Genomic DNA, 23,346 nt, shown 5'->3' with positions numbered 1-23,346 from the left:
CATAACTGGTCTTCAAGCCCTATCATTCCACCTCCAACACATCTCACAAGTCCAGCCCCTCCTTTTCATCCCCACTGTCATATCCCAGCAGTAAGTATTCAGTCTGTCTTTCTCCCTCGCCCTACCTCTCTCTCCTGATCACCCTACCTCCTTGCTCACACGTTCCAAACACACCAGAGTAATATTTATAACATGATCATGATCCCCTCCACCATTCAACATTCTTCATGTGTTGTCAAACATTGCTGAAATAAAATCTGAACTCTTTTGTATGGCAAACACCATGCATAGTACTCGTGGCATACTATACCATTGTCCCTGCCCCCATTATAGCTTACATCACACTGTACTGTGTGATGCGACACAGTACAAACTGTACTGTGTTGTAGCTGCTTGATTGTGCCCATTTCATCTTTATATGCCCAGTCTTAACACAATGCCTGAACATAAGTGGATGAATGAACAAAGACTTCAAATTTCCCCTCTCACAAAATTTTCCCCTTTATATAATATTTCATTATATTTACTTCCAGACCTTTAATAATACTATGCTAAAATAACAAAAATAAAGATATATTCAGTTTTCTTTTATCTTAAAGTTTTAAATCAGTAAGACCTTAAGTGAGCCCCTAATTCAGTGGATCTCAACCCTAGGTGCACATTAAAATCATCTGAAGAGATTTTTTTTCAAAAGCTGGCTCCAATACAGATCAATGAAATCAAAATTCAGCCTTTGCATGTACTGTGACTATGTGAGTGTTCTCATTGGAAAAAGAGCCAACATTCATTAAAGAGCTTCATATCATGCTTGATGCAGAAATTTTTATACATGGCAGCTTACATACAATTTAAAACAAACAATGAAGTAGAATCCTCTTTTTACTTATGAGGCACCTGAAACTCAGAGATTAAGTTACTTGAATGGGGTCACTCAACTAAATGTGGTGGGGGTAGGATTCAAAGCCAGAGCTGTCTGTTTGTAAAGAACACGTGCTTTCCTCTGTCTGATAAGCCTCCATATAGGCAGTGCAAAATATGACAGGACAGGGAGGAAAGGAGGGAAGGAAAGAAGAATAGCACTTATTGACATTGAATTTGAATGTGGGACCAACCCACAGTCACCCTGACTCCAGTGTTTAGGAGTGAACCATCCATCTGGACATACTGGTTTGGAGTTTAAAAAAAAGTGTGACCAATTGGCAAACATCTAAGTTATAATTGTTCCGGGCAAGAATTATGATAAGATGCTTGTGAAGGTTAATTTTATGTGTCAATTTGACTGTACCATGAGGTGCCCAGATTAAACAATATTTCTGGGTGTATCTGTGAGTGTGTTTCCAGATGAGATCAGCATTTGAATTGCTGGACTCAGTCAAGTAGATTGCCCCCCCACCCCCGCCATTGTGGGTGGGCATCATCCATCCAATCCACTGAGGGCTTGAATAGAACAAAAAGACAGAGGAAGGAGGGACTTGCCCCTTTTTCTTCTTGCCTGCCTGCTGGAGCTGGGACATCAGTCTTCTCCTGCTCTTGGACTGGGATTTACATCATCAGCTCCCCTGCTTCTTGGGCCTTTGGACTCAGACTGGAATTATACCGCCAGCTTCCCTAGCTCTCCAGCTTGCAGATAGCAGATCATGGGACTTCTCAGCCTCCGTAATCATATGAGCCAATTCCTCATAATAAATATATACACATATACACACACATATATAAATAACCTATGGCTTCTGTTTCTCTGGAGAACTCTAATACAATGCTAAAATTCGAGAATGAGTGAGAAAAGGGGTACTTACATAGTCTCAAAGTATCTCCCCACAAGAGAATTATTTACAATGGGGAAGACAGTAACTTTACAGTGGAGAAGCCTAGCAGATACCACCTTAACCAAGTAAGCAAAGTTAATATGGCCAGTAATCAGTAATGAGACAAATCGTTATCAGGTGCCTCCTGATATGATGTACTGAGAAGGCCACAGCATCACATCTATGGAATTCTTGCCAAAAATCCACAAGTTTATTTTAATTATGAGGAAACATTAGACAAACTCAAATTGAGGAAGAATCTGCAAAATAACTGGCCAATCCTCTTCCAAAGTGTCAAGATCATATGAGGTCAACCCCATGGCTGAGTGGTTAAAGTTTCATGTGCTTCACTTCAGCAGCCCATGTTCGGATCCCCAGTGTGGACCTCCTCCACTTATCAAGCAATGCTGTGGTGGCAACCCACATACAAAATAGAGGAAGACTGGCACAGATGTTAGCTCAGGACCAATCTTCCTCAAGCAAAAAAAGAGGAAGATTGGCAATGGATACCAGGGCGAATCTTCCTCACCCCTCCCCCCCAAAAAAAGTGCCAAGATCATAGAAAAAGCCTAAAGAAATGTTCCAGATTAAAGGAAACTAAAGAGATATAACTAAATGCAATGTGGGATCCTTAATTGGATTCTGGACCACAAAAAGTACATCCGTAGGACAGTTTGTGAAATTTAAATAAGGTGTGTAGATAATTACATTAATGTTAATTTCCTGCTTTTGATGATTATACTGTGGATACATAAGATGTTGATATTTGGGGAATTTGGATGAACTTTAAAGTCAAAAAGTATGATATAAAGTTATGACACTGGTTTTCTTTCATCCATGAATCTGAAGACAATTCCGAAAGGAGTACCAAATTATTTTGAGCAATGTGAGTGCCATTTGCCTCTCAAGAAAAATACGTTGTAATGGAACAATACTCTTTTGCATGTATAAAAAGTCACGCATCTTACACTACCAATCTTATTTCATTTTAATCCCATATGTATTTTTTTTTCTTAAAACCCTATAGAATTTTTTCACGTCCACTTCACTAGGTACCATTTGATATATAAGAAGCTAAGGGGCTCCCATGGCTCACAAGGCCAGTAAATGGCAGAGGTGGAACTGAAAACATGCATCTGCTCCGCGTTCCGGGCTCCTTCCACTAGACCGCAGTGCCTCACAGGTCTTACCTCCTTTCTGGAGAGCACCAGAGATCCATTTTCCAAGGAGTTTGAGAGAGACTGAAGAAGCTGAAGTGGGGAAAAAATCACGACAGACTCCACATTTGTGAATTACTATGCTGGAAGGTTCACAAAAATTTCTCTCTCTAAAGTTAAAAAATGTTATATTCAAAGTATCCTTGTCAAATATTTTACATTTTGAGGGAGGAGAGAAGCTAATCTATTCTTTTCCTCAAGATATTTAATGAGGGTGATAATAAAAGTTAACATTTGTGGAGCAATCACTAATGCCAATCATCATTCCAAGTTCTAATATGTTAGTTCATTTAATTCTTGAAGCAACCCTATATTATAGATATATTATTCATCCAGTTTTACAGATGAGGAAACTAAGGTACTGAGAGTTTAAGCAACTTTCCCCACAGTCACACAGCTGAGGGATGAAGAAATTGCTCAGTAGGATCAAATTGGTTCAGGATCTTTTTTTCCAGCATTTCCAGGATGCTTTTGCCTCTCCTATAAACACTTTCAAAGTTCTCTATGTCCTTTCAAAATCCACATCCCCTTTGTAACACTGTCTCCATCACCACAGCCTCTTTTCAAGTCTTTAGGGACACATTTCAATAGCGAAAGCTAGAACATCAGCTTGTCAATCACACTTAATGCTGTTCATTCTGACCAAAGAACCACATGTGAGGAAATAAGAGGAGGGAACAAGCTTTAAAAAAATTTTATATATATAACTATTTAAAATATAAATAAATATATATATATATATGTAATATCCCTACCCTTCTAGGTGCTTACAATCTTTTCATCAAAAAACTCCTTTAAAAAAATTAAGATTTTTCACTATCCTCCAAAAAAAAAAATGCAGTTTCTCTCTTCTCTGTTCATAAGGATTTGATGGGGTGTGGATTATTATCCTTTATCAGCCACAACTGGATACCAGTCTTGCACTTGCCAATGGTCAGGATGCATAAACAGAGATCGTGTCAAAAAATACTTGATTTGTTTGTTCAAAATTATTGTAATCATTCTACAGCACTTCTCAAATGAGACACAGTTAATTTGACAAGCCATTTGACTAGCAGTGTCTCTTCCACAGTAGTATCTCCTCTTTGGTAGACAGAGATGATATCACTGACCCAACATTAGTTACAGTTTTGAACCAGATTTTCAATAGGAGTGATAAGATTCTAACTTAACCTATCCCTCTGTGACCACTAGCAGCAAGCTCTTTCTGGGGTTGGCAAACCCATTGATAGCCTCTACGGAGATCAAATCCTTACCCTTGGCCTTGTCAGTTCCCTGCTCTTAAGTTCAGAGGCTAACTGGCCAATCTATGACCTTTCAGGGCAGGTTCATCTGCATTTTCCTGCCACTCATCATTTGTCTGTGCAAAATCATTTCAATCAAAACACTTCAGAAATTCCCTGCACTGTGGTGAAGCATTTCTTGCACAGGATGGTTTCTAGCAGATGGCAAACACACAGAAAACAGAGATTTTTATTCGTGCTTTGAAGATCCACAAAATTTCCCAGATATTTACAAACAAGAAAAGTCCCAGCATCTCTCACAATCCCACATGGTATTAAAGATCAAGAAAGACAGAATATTTGCACCATCAAGCTTTGTTACTGCTATCTGTATAAGCTCAGGAAACCCTGAATAAAGTTTGAAGCCATAACAGCTTTGCCTTTTACACGTCCCGCCCCCCAAAAACATGCACACACCTTGCACTTCCCACGCCACTCTTCTGACTTACACTAAATTCAGATACAAACTCTAGGACAGTAAGCCTTATAGGATAGGGAGAAGGTAGCAATGCTAGCATAACATTAAAACTTATAAGCCCAGGGGCCAGCCAGGTGGTGTAGTGGGTAAGTTCATACACTCCACTTTGGCAGCCTGGGGTTGGCAGGTTCGAATCCCAGGCGTGGACCTAGCACCACTTGTCAAGCCACACTGTGGCGGCATCCCACATAAAATAGAGGAAGGTTGCCACAGATGTTAGCTCAGCAACAATCTTCCTCAAGCAAAAAGAGGAAGATTGGCAACAGATGTTAGCTCAGGGCCACTCTTCCTCATAAAAAAAAAAAATCATAAGCCCATAGAACCCTGATTTTATTGTTATATACTATATTTATTCACACTTCATAAGCTTTTTTATTTATGTATTTATTTATTTTAAGATTTTATTTTTCCTTTTTCTCCCAAAGCCCCCCGGTACATAGTTGTGTATTTTTAGTTGTGGATCTTTCTAGCTGTGGCATATGGGATGCCACCTCAGCGTGGCTTGATGAGCAGTGCCATGTCCACGCCCAGGATTCGAACCGGTGAAACCCCGGGCCACCGAAGCAGAGCACGTGAACTTAACCACTCGGCCACAGGGCCAGCCCCCATAAGCTTTTCTAAAAGGATAAATATTTAGCTTATCAATGCTGGGAGTCTTTCTTAACTTGGATGTGGGAGACAATTTGCATAATTGGGGAGGAAAATGAGGCTGCTCAAGGACTTTCAGATATGACTCACAAATCAAATCACTTTTCTGATTCCTCTGTTATTACTTGAAGGGTCATAGCCACAGGTATTCACTCTGGAGTGTTATTAGTGCTAAATCTCCACTGAACTCTGCCTGCCACAGCCAAATTCCGCAGACATCGCAGACGCAGAGGGCACGTTCCTAAGAGGTCAATGATGCCAAATCCCCAGGTTGGCATTGATGGTTCAATCTGCCTACAACATGACAAAGACACACCCTCATCGTGATTCCTCCAGAAGATAGAATAAGATTGAAATATGCATCCACCAGGCTACTTAACCACACTACGTTTAGAATCTTTCCAACCTGTCTAACATCCAGAGATGAAGTCATTTATGTTGCTGAAAACTATCAACATCTAATAAACCTTATCATATTTTTAAAATTGCAACTAAATTGTAAGCACCTCTTAGCCTGCTTTCTCTGTATGGTCTTTCTCCATCTCAAGCCTCCTACACTCAGGAATCGACTCACAAAAGGTACTTCCTGCTCAATGCATGAATCTAAAGATCATGTGAACATCTTCTCTTTTTGTTTCTTTAGTTCTTACCTTTTCTTTCTTTCCTTCCCACCCACCTCCCCACCACTACCACCTAGCCCTACTTTTCATTTTCTAAGTCTCTGGCCTTTTCCCTTCTGGGCAATCTATCTAACGTCATAATTTATAAAGTAGCTAGTAGATGATAGAATCTCAACAGAATCCTATGCCCCTATGAATCACGGTAATCAGCCATTATTATAATGTTGTCACAGACATAAATGGAACGGCTTCAAGCTGTTGTCTATTTCTCTTCATCCAATCCTCCAGAGATCCCCGAAGTTTCTCAGAAGTTCCAGAGAAAACTATTTGCCAAGAAACTACAACACCGTACCATTTCTTGCTTTTATCTGAGCATTTCGTAGAGTTCCTCCTAAATTTCATCTGGTTAAAATAAAAGTACTATGCCTTAAGAAAAAGTTTGAAAACATCTTATAGCCCAGGTTTCTGATTTTACAGATGAGTAAACTGAGGCCCAGAGGAGACAAGGGAATAGGATGGAAATCAGAAAGTTCCTTGTGATCTACACAGCAAGACCACAGTAAAGTGAAACTTCATCAGGATTATAAGTGGCCTTGGACCAGAGCTGATGTCATAGATGCATAGACTTTTACAATCTTGGGTTGGTGTGTATATAAAGATCTTTTGGAAAAAAAGAAAGATCCTTTGGGGTCCTTGTCTCCCCTGCTGAATGCACCCTCTCCTTGGTAGCCCACTCAAAGCACCCTGACACTAAGCTGGCGCTGTGGAGAGGCTTAATATACACCCCAGAGCCCTGCTTCATGTCCAAGGATGTCCAGCAAATCCTCGTCTGTAGTAGAGCATGACTGAAAATCACTCAGATGTCCATCCATAGATGGTGGAATACTTTACAGCAATAAAAAGAATGAGGAAACACTTCAGAACTCAAACAGGACTATCTCCAAGTTAGAGTCATACTAAAAACATAAAACTGGGCCAGCCCGGTGGTGTAGTGGTTAAGTTCATGCCTTCCATTTCAGTGGCCTGGGGCTCACAGGTTCGGATCCCAGGCATGGACCTACACACCACTCATCAAGCCATGCTGTGGAGGCACCCCACATACAAAATAGAGGAAGACTGGAATAGATGTTAGCTCAGGGACAATCTCCCTCAAGCAAAAAGAGGAAGATTGGCAATAGATGTTAGCTCATGGCCAATCCTCCTCATCAAAAAAAATTAAATTAAAATAAAATTTTTAAAAAACATAAAACCAGGATGATACATAATTTGTATATTTGCACAAAATACCTCTAGAAAGCCATGGGAAGGGGAAATTGGTGCCTGGTAGAAAGACGTGGGAGACATCATCATAAACCTCTTTGTACCTTTTGATTTGAATTACCTAAATGATTCCCTGATTGAAAAATAAATAATTTTGTTTCAAATAAAAAAGCCCCAGTTTCAAAATCTGCCTTGGATTTTTGTTTCAGTATCTGTGACTCTTAAAATTTATGATTTCTCTTTACCCTCCATGGGTACCTCAATTTCCCTTCCTTGACAAAAAGAACTATTTGTCCCTTCATTTGATTTTATAATAAACATGCTGCTGGCTTTAAGTTCAACTGCCCAAATTCACAGTATCCAACAAAGTTAGGCATGGAAGACAACTACTTTAAAACAGCTTTTACGTCTCTGGCTCCCTCCCATCCTCCAATCTAAGGCTGCCAGATCCTTCTTGCAGTGCCCTGTCCAAGCTCATCATGGTTCCACAGTGGTCATGTCTGAACCATTCTTCCAGGGACAATTATTAGGACCCAGTGCTTCATGTCCTTCTAACAACCCAGTCAGAATGTATCCATATCCTTCAAGCTAAGACTTCCTTCTTTAACACATCCCAAGAGCAACTGAGATCCTTAATTGATAGATAATCAATCTCTCAGTGAGTATTATTACAGCTAAAATTTACTATTGTCACTAAAATAGGTGTATTACATTCCATTCTTCATGTTCCAATAACGTTTCACGGGCAGGGATGTGGGGGCAGTCCTGGTAATCACACCCTGCAGTGCCCCCTACTGGTAATTTTAAGAAGAGGTTAAGAGGGAATACAGAATAGCAGTGACTTTCTAAATGGTGCTGAGAATAATCTATGAGGTAGGGCTGGGGGGTTTTTTCACACATACCCCTCAAATTGGTTATCATTTTGGTACATATGCCATCTTGGTTACAGGCTTACAGAGAATATCTATGAGTCACATCGGTGACGACCCAGTGTCAGTAGAAGGGAGTAGCACTCAAATACAGGGGGAAAGTAGAAGAGAACCCGTCTAGGGAGAGAAGCAGAGTGTCTCAGATCTTCTTAAAAGCCTCCCCTCCCAGCCCCGAGTCCAGACGGTGTGGCCGCAACAGGACATAATGTGGGTTTCATTTGCCAAAAACTCAACGCTGAAATGCTCCTGTTGGATTTTTTCCCCCTGTGAATTTTCCTTCTCTTTCAACATGCAGATAACTCTGGGAGGGTAAACTGCATTGGTTTTGCATTTGCTTTAACGTGATTTCCTTGAACCAGACTGGCTTTAGCCAACAACAACTTGGTTTGGGGTTAATTGGAACTGAGAGAATGTACAAAAGGGCCTGGGGTCCAGGGCAGTAGAAGGACCCTGAAGAAATTCTGTTTACAGCCCCATCCTTGTGAACAATTAACCTTATTATGGAGAATTAGGATGTTCAGATGGGACTCTTCCCATCTCCGAATGTGGGCCAGGTCCAAAAGCTTAGAAAATAGATGCCAAGGCCATTCTTCCAGGATTTGCAAGAGGGTGACCAAAAAAATTGTTCTTCCAAAGGGAACCCATCTCTCACCTCCTGACAATATAAAAAGAAGTGTAAGAACTCATTAGGAGAGGAAGAAGCTAGGACATAGTTGGGATTTTCTTTGAAGAGGTGTTGGTGCCCCAAGAGTCCTCCCACCATCAACAAGGAGAAGGGTGTGCCTCCACCCACCTTATCCGAGTGAGGAACTCCTCACGAGAACAACTTGGAGAGTGTGTCATTTGTTCCATGGATACTGCAGTGACTGAGACTTGACTTGTCCCTGAAGTGTTAAAGGTAAGAGGCTGGCTAGAGTGTCCTGCCTGGTGGCAAAGAGGCAAGACAACAAAGGAACAGCCAGGACAACAGGGAAAGAAATTCTTACATTTCCTTCCAGAGTTTGTGGAGCAAAGATGTTCATAGGTTTCTTGTTAGGCAGCTAAAAACCCCATAGAAGGAAACAGACTTGGGTTATCTCAAATGAATCTCCTAGAAGGTTATGGTGATCACAACAGAGAGACAATCGCCAGGAGCTGAGGGGAGAGTCATAAATGTCCAGCTGCAGGTGCCACTGCCCACATCAAAGGAGCTGCAGGTGGGAAACTGCTAGGGTAGGGGCCCTGAAAACTCACCAAAAGCCCCTTCTCCCTCAACGGTAAGCATCAGCACTGTAGCATCCAACCACCCAGGCCTCAATGCCAGATACAACTGCTCTGTCAGATAAGTCCTTCCCAGCCCCTTCTCCTTCCCTCCCACTCCCACCCAGGACAGCAGTGGGAGTGGTGCGGGAGTCAAAGAACAAGGTCGGGAAGCAGAGGAGCCAGTCGTGCCTCCCACAACCCCACACAGGCTCCCAGCCCAAAGAGCCTGAGCTGGGGAAAGGAAAAGCTTGGCTTTAACTGGACTTTGCATGACTGTGACTGTTTAGTTATCATTTACAGAGAAGGAAGAGAAACACAGGCTCAGGTCCCAGAGGCTCCACTGCAGGTGGGTAACGGGCCTGGATACATTCTGTGGGTGCCTCTAGGTAGAGGTAAAAACAAACTCCTGAGACCCTCGACAGGGCATCTCACTTAATCTTCTATTCTAGGAAACAGTACTTAGGAAGAATAACAATTCATATTTGAATAGAACTTTACAAACCACATTCACATACATTACTACCTCGTTTAATCCCCATAATCATCCCCATTTCAAAGATAAGAAAACCAAGGTTCAGAGAACTAACTTACCCTGTGATCAAGCACACTAGTAAGTGAATTTGAACGTAACCTATCTGACTCTAGGCTACTGACTCAGGGGACAATTTGTTAAACTCCGCTTCCATCTTCTCTGGGAAAATTCTGGAAATTTCAATGGATACAAAGAATTCGGTTCTTTATTTTCTACCTACTAATCCGTAAATATAATCTACTAGCTAAATACTAGAAGCCTAACCCACTGGCCAATAAATGCCCCTTCAAGACTACCCTTTGCTGTGCCTTCTTAAATTCCCTAAAACACTCTTCTTGAGAATTGACCATCTTCAACTTCTTAGAGACAATTAGAAGGTCCCTTTTACCTTGTCAAGCTCTCCACCTCTAATTCATTTAAGCTTTTCTTGGAACCTGCCCGTCAGTCTCTCGATCATTTCATTGCACAGGTATATATGGTGTTCAGCGTGCTGTGTTTATCCACAACCCACGGTAAGCTGTGGTTGTTTCTCAGAGCTGAAATAAGGTATTTTCTTGTAACAAATCCCAGCACATGTTGTTTCCATAAAAAGTCCATTTACTAATTTAACATTATACATGATTTTTAATTATTTAGGTCTGAGATACAGCTCTTGCTTTTTCTCAAACAGCATGGCAGATTTCATTAAATCAGATTATTGGCCAGCTCTCCCTTCTCTTTCATCAAAAGAAGGAAGAAAGGATGGAAGGGAAGGAAGGAAAGTGGAAACAGTCCAATGCAGTAATATAGAAAAATAAAAAAGGGACTGGCCCAGTGGCACAGCAGTTAAGTTCGCATTTTCCACTTCGCAGCCCAGGGTTCGCTGGTTCAGATCCCAGGTGTCGACCTACACACTGCTTGGCAAGCCATGCTGTGGCAGGCACCCCACATATAAATAGAGGAAGATGGGCACGGATGTTAGCTCAGGGCCAGTCTTCCTCAGCAAAAAGAGGAGGATTGATGGCAGATGTTAGCTCAGGGCTAATCTTCCTCAAAAAAAAAAAGGAAAAAACAAACTAAATAATTTTTTAAAAACGTAAAAGGCAGGAAGAAGGTTTAACTCTCATCCATTCTCCTGGAGTACCAAGCTCCTGAGGATAGAACAGCAGCTTTTCTCCCCATACTTCACACATTCCACAAGACTAGTCTTCACTTCCTGGCAGTCCCTTGCCTCATGGCCAGAGGCCTCACCTCTTTCTATTCCCATATTACAGCAACCACTCAAGACACAGCTATTTCTATCTTAGTTACACCAACCTCTTGAGTTCTTAGCAGAGACCTAAATACTCACAATGTGCTCACAGCTAAGGTACTTGTGGGTTCAAGATAGGGGGCCCAGAAATCTGTTTGGAACTTTTTTCCCCCTGAGGAAGATTCGCCCTGAGCCAACACCCATGCCAGTCTTCCTCTATTTCGTATGTGGGTCACTGCCACAGCATGGCCACTGACAAGTGGTGGTGGTCTGCACCTGGGAACTGAACCTGGGCTGCTGAAGCAAAACGCACCAAACTTAACCACTAGGCCATAGGCTGGCCCCATGGAACTTTTCAAATGCCAGAGGTAGGGAGGCAGCAAGTGAGGATGCAGGATTCACTCAAGTTGGCTCTACTTCTGCCCTCTTACCGCTGACCCTAGGAGAGCAGAGAAGAGTTCCAGTCCTGGTTTTGCCTGGGAACTCTAGCAGCTCTGGCACCAGATAAGCCTCAGTAGGGCTAGAGTTTGGGCTGGTGGGTTTGTCTGCCACATCAATGGTCCTTAAACCTGGGCCCAGGCATTTGCCTCCTGTTGACCCCAAAGAGCAAACCTCCAAACTAGCTGACCTTCTACTCCTCCCACATACTCCTTCCCAAACTTCACCTCCTCTGTCCTGCCAGACCCTAGTTTCTTTCCCTCAGCTTCAGGTTCTAAACGCTGGCCCCGTAGTCCAACTCTGTGCCCCAACTGCCACCCCACAGGGATTGGAAGGTCTCCTTACCTCTCCTGTGGTTCCAATTCTGCCGTCTCTCCATCAGCAGATTCTTCTACTGCCTCAGGGGAAGAAGTTATCCAGACTTTGGTCCCTTGGAATTTCATCCTGTTAGCCCCACCTGTCTTCATCTAGGATGCATTGGTGAAGGTGTTGAGTCAGCTAATGACATAAAATTAACTCCTTCTCATAACTCAAACTCCCACTGGCCCACTAGGGCAAGTTCTCAGGGCACTCCCTTTCCCCAGCTGATCCCAAACTGCTTTCTCTCACTCTTGTCTCACTTATCATAAACCTTGCTTCTATCCCTATCTTCGACACCTCCAGATTTAGCACCTACCCATGCTCTCCTGGCATTTGAACCTCAGCTTCTCCCACTATAATCTCAGGGTCAACTCCCTGATCCAGCTCCAGCAGCACAGAATAGCCAATATGGATTACTCTAACTTTATAATCTAAGTATTATCGTTATTCCCACTCTACAGATGTGAAAACCAGGTGCAGTGAGCTTAAGCTGCCTGCTCAAAAAGGAAGCCTGACTATAGAACCCAAATTCCTATTATCTACACTCTGTTTCTCAAACTTTAGTAGACATCAGAATCACCTGGAGGGAATCATGAGCTTGCCACACCCAATCCCAGAGTTTCAATTCAGTCAGCTTAGCCCGAGGTCAGGTTATTTGCATTTCTAACAAGTTCCCAGGTGATGCTGATGATACAGATCTGGGGATCACACTCTGAGAACCACTCACCTACACTCTTGTTTCTGTACTCTTGATTGCTCTTTAGAACAGACCAATTAAGTCATAATGATTAGAAGTATAGCCCAGGCATCAGTATTTTTTAAAAGCTCTTCAGATGATTCTAACGTGCAACCTGAGTTGAGAACTACTAAATACACCCTTGCCACTCAAAGCATAGTCCACCTCCAATGGCAGCATCACCATCACCTGGGTCCATTCAGCCCTAGTGACTCAAAATCACCAGGTGATTCATGTCTCATCAAAGTTTGAGGAACATTGAGAAACTCTACAGCCTCCCAGTTCCTCTCCAGCTGCTTGGCCCATTGCCAGAGATCCTGGAAATCACTGTATCAGTCAGAGTTCAATCAGAGAAACAGAACCAGTAGAAGATACTATTAAGTGATTTATTGCATGGAATTGGCTTACAAGATTGTGGGACTAGTTAGGCAAGTCCTAAATCCAGAGGGTAGGTCATCAGGAAAGTAGGCTGCACAGGTGAAAGTGCTGCCCACAGGCAAAATTTCTTCTCTCGGGTTAGCATCAGTCCTGCTTTTAAGACCTTTAAACTGATTGAATCAGGCCCACTCAGATTATCTAAAATAATCTCCCTTACTTAAAGTCAACTGATGTGGACTTTAATCACATCTGCAAAATACCTTCACAGCAACACTGAGAATAGAGTTTGAATGACTGGGGACTATAGCCTAGCCAAGTGGACACATAAAAATGCCCATCACAATCACTGAGGATGCTTGATTTAGATTAGAGCCCACAGTGGGCACCTTCTCTTTTATGTTCAACCAGAGTAAATAGTAGCTCAATGTTTTTACCTAAGCATTGATAAAAATCTGAGTCAGGTGGTAACAAGTAATTAACTCCACTTCCTTCAACTTTCCTCACTGACTTCCCTCTCCTAGGTGCTCATAAATGACCATAATAAGAAGGCATTATTCTCTTTCTCTAAAAGGGGTCATTAGCTGATAAAAAATAAGAACTGGCCACATAAGCAATAAAGGGTCCTCATCTCTTGTGGGTCTGTAGACTATTTACATGTCTTCTGGCCTGTGAAAATTATAAAGGATTACTACCTCTGTAAGTTGGACTCTGGACTTCACATAATGTACCCTAAGATTGTGTGACTTTTCTAGCAGCCATGACGCATTACTGAGTCATTTTGAACTTGAAGTCTACTGAATAATTCTCCATGTAAATTCCCAAAAGGCTGGATTTCCACCTAGTCTGTACCTGTACAGTTAACTATTTGAACCAAATTTGAAACTTCACATTTCGTCCTTTATTCGTTTATACAACAGATATGCTAGGCACAAGATACACAGTCAAGAAACTCCCAGTCAAATTGGGGTGCAAAACCATGGGAGAAGGAATGTAATAGAGATGGGACAACAACGTAAAAGTCCATTTTGCTAATTTTGGCTCATTCTTATAATCTATAAAAAATTTTTTGCTTCTGTTTTCAAGTGACTAGCTATCTAACCCAGCTGCACCTGAACCACAAATTTAACAAGCACATTTTAAATTTTCGTCCAAATTGTTACTAACATTTTAATAGCATTGGTTGATATCTCCCGAATCAATCCTCTTTGGGTTTGACTGTTCAATTATTGTGGTAGGTTGAATGGCAGTCCCCCCAAAAATATGTCCACATCCTAGCCCCCAGAACCTATGAATGTGATCTTATTTGGAAAAAGGGTCCTTGAAGATGCAATTAATTTAAGGATCTTGAGATGAGACCATCTTAGATTACCGGGGTGGACCTTAAATCCAATGATAAGCATCCTTGTAAGAAATGCCCAGAGAGGACACAGAGAGAAGAGAAGGCCATGTGAAGATGGAGGCAGAGATTGGAATTATATAGCCACAAGCCAAGGAATGCCCAGAGCCACCAGAAACTGAAAGATGTAAGGAAGAACTCTCCCCTACAGCCTTCAGAGAGAGCACAACCTTATGGACACCTTGATTTCAGACTTCTGGCCTCCAGAACTGTAAGATAATAAGTTTCTATTGTTTTAAGCCATCAAATTTGTGGTTCTTTGTTACGGCCACCACAGGAAACTAACACTGTGTTTAACCAATACCTATTGTGCACCTCCTTGTTGTATATATTAATAGAAGTTGGATGTTGTGTGAGGGGGGCCAACAAAGCATACAGACCCCAAGGACACAGAGTGGGGGTCAGGTGAAAGAGAAGAGCTGTCAAGGACAGGAATTTTGACTTGACTTGATCCAATGGGCAGCCATAGGCTCTTGATTAAAGTTGAGTTTTTCTAAAAGGTTAAACTGGAAATAATAGACAGTATGGATGGGGATGTAAGCAGGGTGGGGTGGTTTCTGAAGTCAGTAACACCATTTAGACATTCAGTTTTAAGAGTCAGATGTTAAATGAAGGCTGTGTCAGAGGAAGAACCAATGGGAATTAATATACCAAACAAAGAGAATTTCAAGATGACAACCAGATATCAAACATCAGTGCAGGAAAAAGGTAATGCTTCTGTCCAAACTGAGAATACTGGAAAGAAAAGCTATCTCAAATGGCAGTCAAACCAATGTCTATTTGAACATCTGAGGCCTGCACCTTGTCGGCACATGAATAAATTGCCTGGATTTTCAGTATCAGTGAGAGGAGCCAGGGGTCTATCTCAGCAGTCAAAGACAATCTCTGCCCTTCTAGCTAGTGATTTTCCATGAGGCCTTCCACCCCTCCCTCACTCCTACCACCTTTCACCTGCAGATTTCCCTTTGTAACTAGCAGTCACTCTCACTGGGACACTCAATAACTATGAAATAACCCTGGACCAATGAGGAAAACAAGCTCTGATTGATGTGGCCAGTGATTGAACATGCATCACCTTAACAAGAGCCATGCAGCAGGTGTAATGGAACTCAAACAATTAGGATTCAAAGAAAGGTAATTTGCTCCACCTCTGTGCTAATAAGATTTTCAGGAGAACTTCTATTTGAGGGGGTATGTGAATGTCATGGAATCCGTAGATGTTTTAGCTCCATGAAATGGAGAGCTGTAAGAAGAAACAGGCTAGGAGGCAGATGAGGAGGGAGGGGGCAAGCATGAGCAGTATGCATGTGCATTTGTCAAACACATTTAATCTAGGCCAAACAATTTCTAACTGCAATTTTGTTAATTTCTTTTAATTTTGTTAAAATTTTCTTTAAGTACATAGTAGTCCATTATACAAGATAATCCATTGAAATAACAATGCAGTAAAAGTTCTAGTATTGAATCAGACTCAAAATCAAAGGTCAATCAAGGAGCTGGGACAGAACTGTAGGGAGCTGGGGGAGGCCCCATCACTGAGAGCATTAGTAGTAAGAAGAAAGATAGCATGAGTTAACTCATTTCGAAAATGTTTATTGGGTATCTGCTGTGTGCCAGGCCCTATTCAAGGTGCTGGGTAGACTGCAGTTAACAAGACAGATCAGTTTCCTCCCTCCTTAGGGTGTGTTGAAAATGGAAGCAACTTAACTTCCCAATCCAATCAAAAAGATCAAAGTGTTGTTAGGTCCTTAGACGTGAACAAGATGTATTCACACAACAATATTAATGAAATGTAAAGGATATAAAGGAAACTCTAACCTGCTCAATTATATTGTAGCAGCATGAACTAATAATGCTTTCAGGAGTAGATTTTTCCTCTTTAAAAGGAATTCAAGGAAGTTTGTGGTGATGAAAGAGTTGTGTATCTTGATTTTGGTTGTGTTTACACAAATCTACACGTGATAAAACTGCATAGAACTATTCATACATATACACAAACAAGCGCATGTGAAACTGGTGGAATCTGAAGAAGGTTTGTGAATTGTACCAATGTCAATTTCCTGGTTTGATATTGTACTGTAGTAGGTAAGATGTTACTACTGGGTGAAGGACCTTTCTGTATTATTTTTACAACTTCCTATGAATCTATAATTATTTCAAAATAGAAATATTTTTTAAAAGGAATTTGAGAGTAAGGAGTGTTATTGTGACTCTGATCCATCCAAGAAAGAAAGTGGTCTGATTCTGGGACCACTGTCAGAGTTCTAAGCACATCCCTAAAAGAAAGAAAGGTGATCCATGCAGCTCCCTCAGAGTTCTAGAAAACGAGTCTCCTCCTTTACAGCTCCTTTAACTCTTCCCAGGATGCCCACACCAGAGGTACACATAAAATGCCATGGCAAACACTGGACTTCAGCTCAGGAAATTCTTCCAGAATGCCTCCCCACAGCCTGCTTAGAGCTTTCCCACACATCACACATGGTTCTCAGTTCTCTTGGCTTCTCACTATGGCTCCCTCTCTGCTCGTTTCCCAGGGTGGAGCTAGTAACAGTGCCCCAGACTCTTGGCCCTGACCTAAGATTTTGTGGGGCAAGAGTTAGGCATCACCTCAAAGTGATTACACCATTTCACAAAATTACCAATACAAACTAAAATTAGGTATGAAAAGAGCTTAGAAAGTCAAGCTATAGCGCCTGCCAGTATCATTATAGTTAGTGTTGCCCCCAAATGTGATTTTGGCTAAGTCGAATAAACAAAAGACATACCTTAAAGGCCCACCACAGTATAATTAATAAATACCAAAATAATGGCTGAATCAGAGTGGGTGATAGGGGTACTTAGGCAGGCACAACTGGATGGGCTGGTTCCCACTGATTCTCTTTAGTCAGCTGGGGAAGTGATACAACTGTCTCCCTGGAGAGACACACGCATGGCTGAAAACCTCTTTTGTTTTCACTGCTGGGAGTCACTGTGCCCCGTAGAGGAGCTCCAAATGCAAAAATCCTATGTTCATATTATGCATCAACCTAGGATCTCAGAAGATGGCAAAATAAAACCAGAGATAGGAAAAAAGAATACAGTTCTGTTGTGTCACAAAAATGGGCTTCTCCTACCCTATGCACATAAAAAAGCCAATTAATTACAGCATCAGCTTTTGGGAAAAGAAATCAGCTTTATTCTGCGAGATTCATCTGCAGGGAGACAGCAGGCATGTGCCCTCAGATCTGTCTCCTTGATCCAGGGCTTGGGGCACAATTTATGAGTGAAGGGCAGTGCAGTCTGAAGTGTGGAGATAGACAATTAGAGGTAAGGAGAAGTGAGGTAATTGATGATTTGCACAAGTGTGGTCAAGCTTCATGCCTCTTCATAGGATGCATGTTCACAAAATGGCAGCATTACCATGATCTGAGGGTGGAGTTTTCAGCTGCTGACATCAAAAAGGTCACTTACTGAGCATTTGCAGAGGCCCGGTGGATGAGTTGGTTGTCACAACCAGCCTGAACTGGACAAGGGATCTCAGTTCCCGAAAAACCACTGTTAGTTACTCTGTTGATAAGATGGGGTCAGGTGAACTGGCCCTGGAGGGACCGTGGTTACAGTTCCAATGACCAATGTGACCTAATAAAACTTTCCTAACTGTCCATTCATGGAAGTGTTCCTAGGGTGGGAGATTTAGAAAATGGAGCTAGAACACAGAAATGCCAAATAATAATAGCCAACATTTATTGGATGCTTACTATGTGCCAGACACCCTTCTTTTTTTTTTATTATCAGATGTCATGATTTTTTTTCTATTTTCGGATGTACAGCATATTTCGAATTCTGTGTACATTACATCATGTTCACCACCCGAAAACTAATTATAATCCATCCCCTCACATGTGAGCCTAATCACCCCTTTTGCCCTCTCCCCTCCCCCCTTCCCTATGGGAACCACCAATCCAATCTCCAATGCTGTGTGTTTTTTTGTCATTGTTTTTATCTTCTACTTATGATTGAGATCATATGGTATCTGACTTTCTCCCTCTGACTTATTTCACTCAGCATAATACCCTCAAGGCCCATCCATGTTGTCACAAATGGCCGGATTTCATCATTTCTTATGGCTGAGTAGTATTCCATCGTGTATAAATACCACATCTTCTTTATCCATTTGTCCCTTGATGGGCACCTAGGTTGCTTCCATGTCTTGGCTATTGTGTATAATGCTGCAATGAACATAGGGGTGCAAGTATCTTTATGCCTTTGTGTTTTCAAGTTCTTTGGATAAATACCCAGCAGCAGAATAGCTGGATCATATGGTAGATCTACCCTTAATTTTCTGAGGATACTCCAAACTGCTTTCCATAGTGGCTGCACCAGTTTGCAGTGCCACCAGCAGTGAACAAGGGTTCCCTTCTCTCCACATCCTCTCCAACATTTGTTGTTTCCTCTCTTGTTAATTATAGCCATTCTGACCGGAGTGGGGTGATACCTCATTGTAGTTTTGATTTGCATTTCCCTGATAGCTAATGATGTTGAGCATCTTTTCATATGCCTGTTGGCCATCGGTATATCTTCTTTGAGAAATCTCTGTTCAGATCTTTTGCCCATTTTCTAATTGGGTTGTTGGTTTTTTTGTTGTTGAGCTGTATGAGTTCTTTGTATATTTTGGATATTAACCCCTTATCTGATATATGATTTGCAAACACCTTCTCCCAATTGTTAGGTTGTCTTTTCGTTTTGTTGATGGCTTCCTTTGCTGGGCAGAAGCTTTTTAGTTTGATGTAGTCTCATTTGTTCATTTTTTCTTTTGTTTCCCTTGCCCGGTCAGACATGGGACTTGAAAATATGCTACTCAGACCTATGGCAAAGAGCGTACTGCCTATGTTTTCTTCTAGAAGTCTCATGGTTTCGGGTCTTACATTCAAGTCTTTAATCTATTTTGAGTTGATTTTTGTGCATGGTGTAAGGGAATGGTCTACTTTCATTCTTTTGCATGTGGCTGTCCAGTTTTCCCAATACCATTTATTGAAGAGACTCTCCTTTCTCCATCGTATGCTCTTGGCTCCCTTGTTGAATATTAGCTGTGCATAAACTTATGGGTTTATTTCTGGGCTCTCGATTCTGTTCCATTGATCTGTGTGTCTGTTTTTGTGCCAGTACCATGCTGTTTTGGTCACTATGGCTTTGTAGTATAATTTGAAATCAGGGAGTGTGATACCTCCAGCTTTGTTCTTTTTTCTCAGGAATCCTTTGGCTATTCGGGGTCTTTTGTTGTTCCATATAAATTTTAGGATTCTTTGTTCTATTTCTGTAAAAAATGTTGTTGGAACTTTGATAGGGATTGCATTGAATCTATAGATTGCTTTAGGAAGTTGGACATTTTAACAATGTTAATTCTTCCAATCCAAGAGCACGGACTATCTTTCCATTTCTTTGTGTCTTCTGTGATTTCTTTCAACAATGTTTTATAGTTTTCAGTGTACAGATCTTTCACCTCTTTGGTTAAGTTTATTCCTAGATATTTTATTCTTTTTGTTGCAATTGTAAATGGGATTGTATTCTTAATTTCTCTTTCTGCTACTTCGTTGTTAGTATATAGAAATGCAACTGATTTTTGTACGTTGATTCTGCATGCCACGACTTGACTGTATTCCTTTATTATTTCTAAAAGTTTTTTAGTGGAATCTTTAGGGTTTCCTAGACATAAAATCATGTCATCTGCAAAGATTGACAGTTTCACTTCTTCTTTTCCAATGTGGATCCCTTTTATTTCTTTTTCTTGCCTGATTGCTCTGGCTAGGACTTCCAATACTGTGTTAAATAAGAGTGGTGACAGTGGGCATCCTTGTCTGGTTCCTGTTCTTAGAGGGATAGCTTTCAGTTTTTCTCCATTGAGAATGATATTTGCTGTGGGTTTGTCATATATGGCCTTTATTATGTTGAGGTATTTTCCTTCTTTACCCATTTTATTTAGAGTTTTTATCATAAATGGATGCTGTATCTTGTCAAATGCTTTCTCTGCATCTATTGAGAGGATCATGTGATTTTTATTCTTCATTTTGTTAACGTGGTGTATCACGTTGATAGATTTGTGGATGTTGAACCATCCCTGCATCCCTGGAATGAAACCCACTTGATCATGATGTATGATTTTTTTAATGTATTGTTGTATTCGATTTGCTAGTATTTTGTTGAGGATTTTTGCATCGATGTTCATCAGTGATATTGGCCTGTAATTTTCTTTTCTTGTGTTGTCCTTATCTGGTTTTGGTATCAGGATGACGCTGGCTTCATAGAAGGAGTTAGGAAGCCTCCCCTCCTCTTCAATTTTTAGGAAGAGTTTAAGAAGGATAGGTATTAAGTCTTCTTTGAATGTTTGGTAGAATTCACCAGGGAAGCCATCTGGTCCTGGACTTTTATTTTTGGGGACGTTTTTGATTGCTGTTTTGATCTCCTTACTGGTGATCAGTCTATTCTAATTCTCTGCTTCTTCTTGGTCCAGTTTTGGAAGGTTGTATGTTTCTAAGAATTTATCCATTTCTTCTTGATTATCCAATTTATTGGCATATAGCTTTTCATAGTATTCTCTTATTATCTTTCGTATTTCTGAGGTGTCTGTTGTAATCTCTCCGCTTTCATTTCTGATTTTATTTATTTGAGCCTTCTCTCTTTTTTTCTTGGTGAGTCTAGCTAAGGGTTTGTCAACTTTGTTTATCTTTTTGAAGAACCAGCTCTTGGTTTCATTAATTTTTTCTTTTTTTTTTAGTCTCTATTTTGTTTACTTCAGCTCTGATTTTTATTATTTCCTTTCTTCTGCTGATTTTGGGGTTTGTTTGTTGTTGTTTTTCCAGTACCTTTAGGTGCACTTTTAGATTGTCTATTTGGGATTTTTCTTCTTTGTTGAGGTAGGCCTGAATTGTTATAAACTTCCCTTGTAGAACTGCTTTTGCTGTATCCCACAGATTTTGGCATGTTGTGTTTTCATTTTCATTTGTCTCCAGGAATTTTTTTATTTCTTCTTTGATTTCTTCATTGACCCAATTGCTGTTCAGTAGCATTTTGTTCAATCTCCACATTTTTGTGGCTTTTCTGGTTTTCTTTCTGTAGTTGATTTCCAGTTTTATACCTTTGTGGTCAGAAAAGATGCATGGTATTATTTCGATCTTCTTAAACTTATTGAGACTTGTTTTGTGGCCTAATATGTGATCAATCCTGGAGAATGTTCCATGGGCATTTGAAAAGAATGCCTATTCTGTGGTTTTTGGATGGAATGTTCTGTATATATTTACTAAGTCCATCTAGTCTAATGCGTCCTTTAAGGCCAGTGTTTCCTTACTGATCTGCTGTTTGGATGATCTATTGGTGCAAGTGGAGTGTTAAAGTCCCCTACTATTATTGTGTTACTGTCTATTTCTCCTCTTCTGTCTGTTAATAATTGCTTTATATATTTAGGTGCTCCTATGTTGGGTGCATAGATATTTACAAGTGTTATATTTTCTTGTTGAATTGTTCCCTTTATCATTATGTAGTGCCCATCTTTGTCTCTTATTACAGTTTTTGTTTTAAAGTCTATTTTGCCTGATATACGTATGGCTACCCCTGCTTTCTTTTCTTTGCCATTTGCATGGAATATCTTTTTCAATCCTTTCACTTTCAGTTTGTGAGTTTCTGTAGGTCTGAAGAGTGTCTCTTATATGCAGCATATACACAGGTCTTGTTTTTTTATCCAATTGGCCACTCTGTGGCATTTGATTGGAGCATTTAGCCCATTGACATTTAAAGTAGCTATTGATAAATACGTATTTATGGCCATTTTGTCACTTTTTTTTCTAGGTGTTTTAGTAGTTCTTCTCTGTTCCTTTCTCTCTTGCTCTCTTCCCTTGTGGTTTGATGGCTATCTTTAGTAATATGTTTGATTTCTCTTACTTTTTTTCCTGCTTCTTATAGGTTTCTGATTTGTGGTTACCGTGAGGATCCTATTTCATATACTATGCATATAACAGTCTATATTGAGTAAATAGACTCTTTAGCTTGACCTCTTTCTCAAAGCTCTACTTTTTCACTCCCCTCCTCCCACATTATATGTTTTTCACATCATATATAGTCTCTTGTTTAGCGTGTGTCTATTCATTACCCTCTTATCATTGAAATAGGTGATTTTAGTACATTTGTCTTTTAACCTTCATATTATCTTCACAGGTAGTTGATCTGCTGCCTTTACTATATTTTCACCTTACAAGTGATTTTATTGCCTGTTTTTTTTGTTGTTGTTGTTGTTTTGTGTGGGGTTTTTAAATAATTTTTTTAATCTCTATTTGTGGTTATTGCTTTCCCACTTAAATAAGTCCTTTCAGCATTTCTTGCAGAACTGTTTCTTGGTGATAAACTCCTTTAATTTTTGCTTGTCTGGGAAGCTCTTTATCTCTCCTTCCATTCTGAATGACAACTTTGATGGATAGAGTATTCTTGGCCATAGGTTTTTTCCTTTTAGCACTGTAAATATGTCGTGCCATTCTCTTCTCGCCTGTAGCATCTCGACTGAGAAGTCTGCTGATAGCCTGATGGGCTTCCCTTTATATGTCACTTGTGGCTTTTCTCCTGCTGCTTTTAGGATTCTCTCTTTGTCTTTAATTTTGGACATTTTGATTATAATATGTCTTGGTGTGGGCCTCTTTGGGCTTCCCTTGTTTGGAGCTCTCTGTGTTTCCTGAACTTGGATGTCTGTTTCCTTCCTCAGGTGAGGACAATTTTCCTCTATTATTTCGACAAATAAATTTTCTGCCCCTTTGTCTCTCTCTTCTCCTTCTG

Source organism: Equus caballus, chromosome 9, assembly GCF_041296265.1.
Source record: "Equus caballus isolate H_3958 breed thoroughbred chromosome 9, TB-T2T, whole genome shotgun sequence".
Classification (NCBI taxonomy): Eukaryota; Metazoa; Chordata; class Mammalia; order Perissodactyla; family Equidae; genus Equus; species Equus caballus.
Note: the sequence above shows the minus strand (reverse complement) of the source record.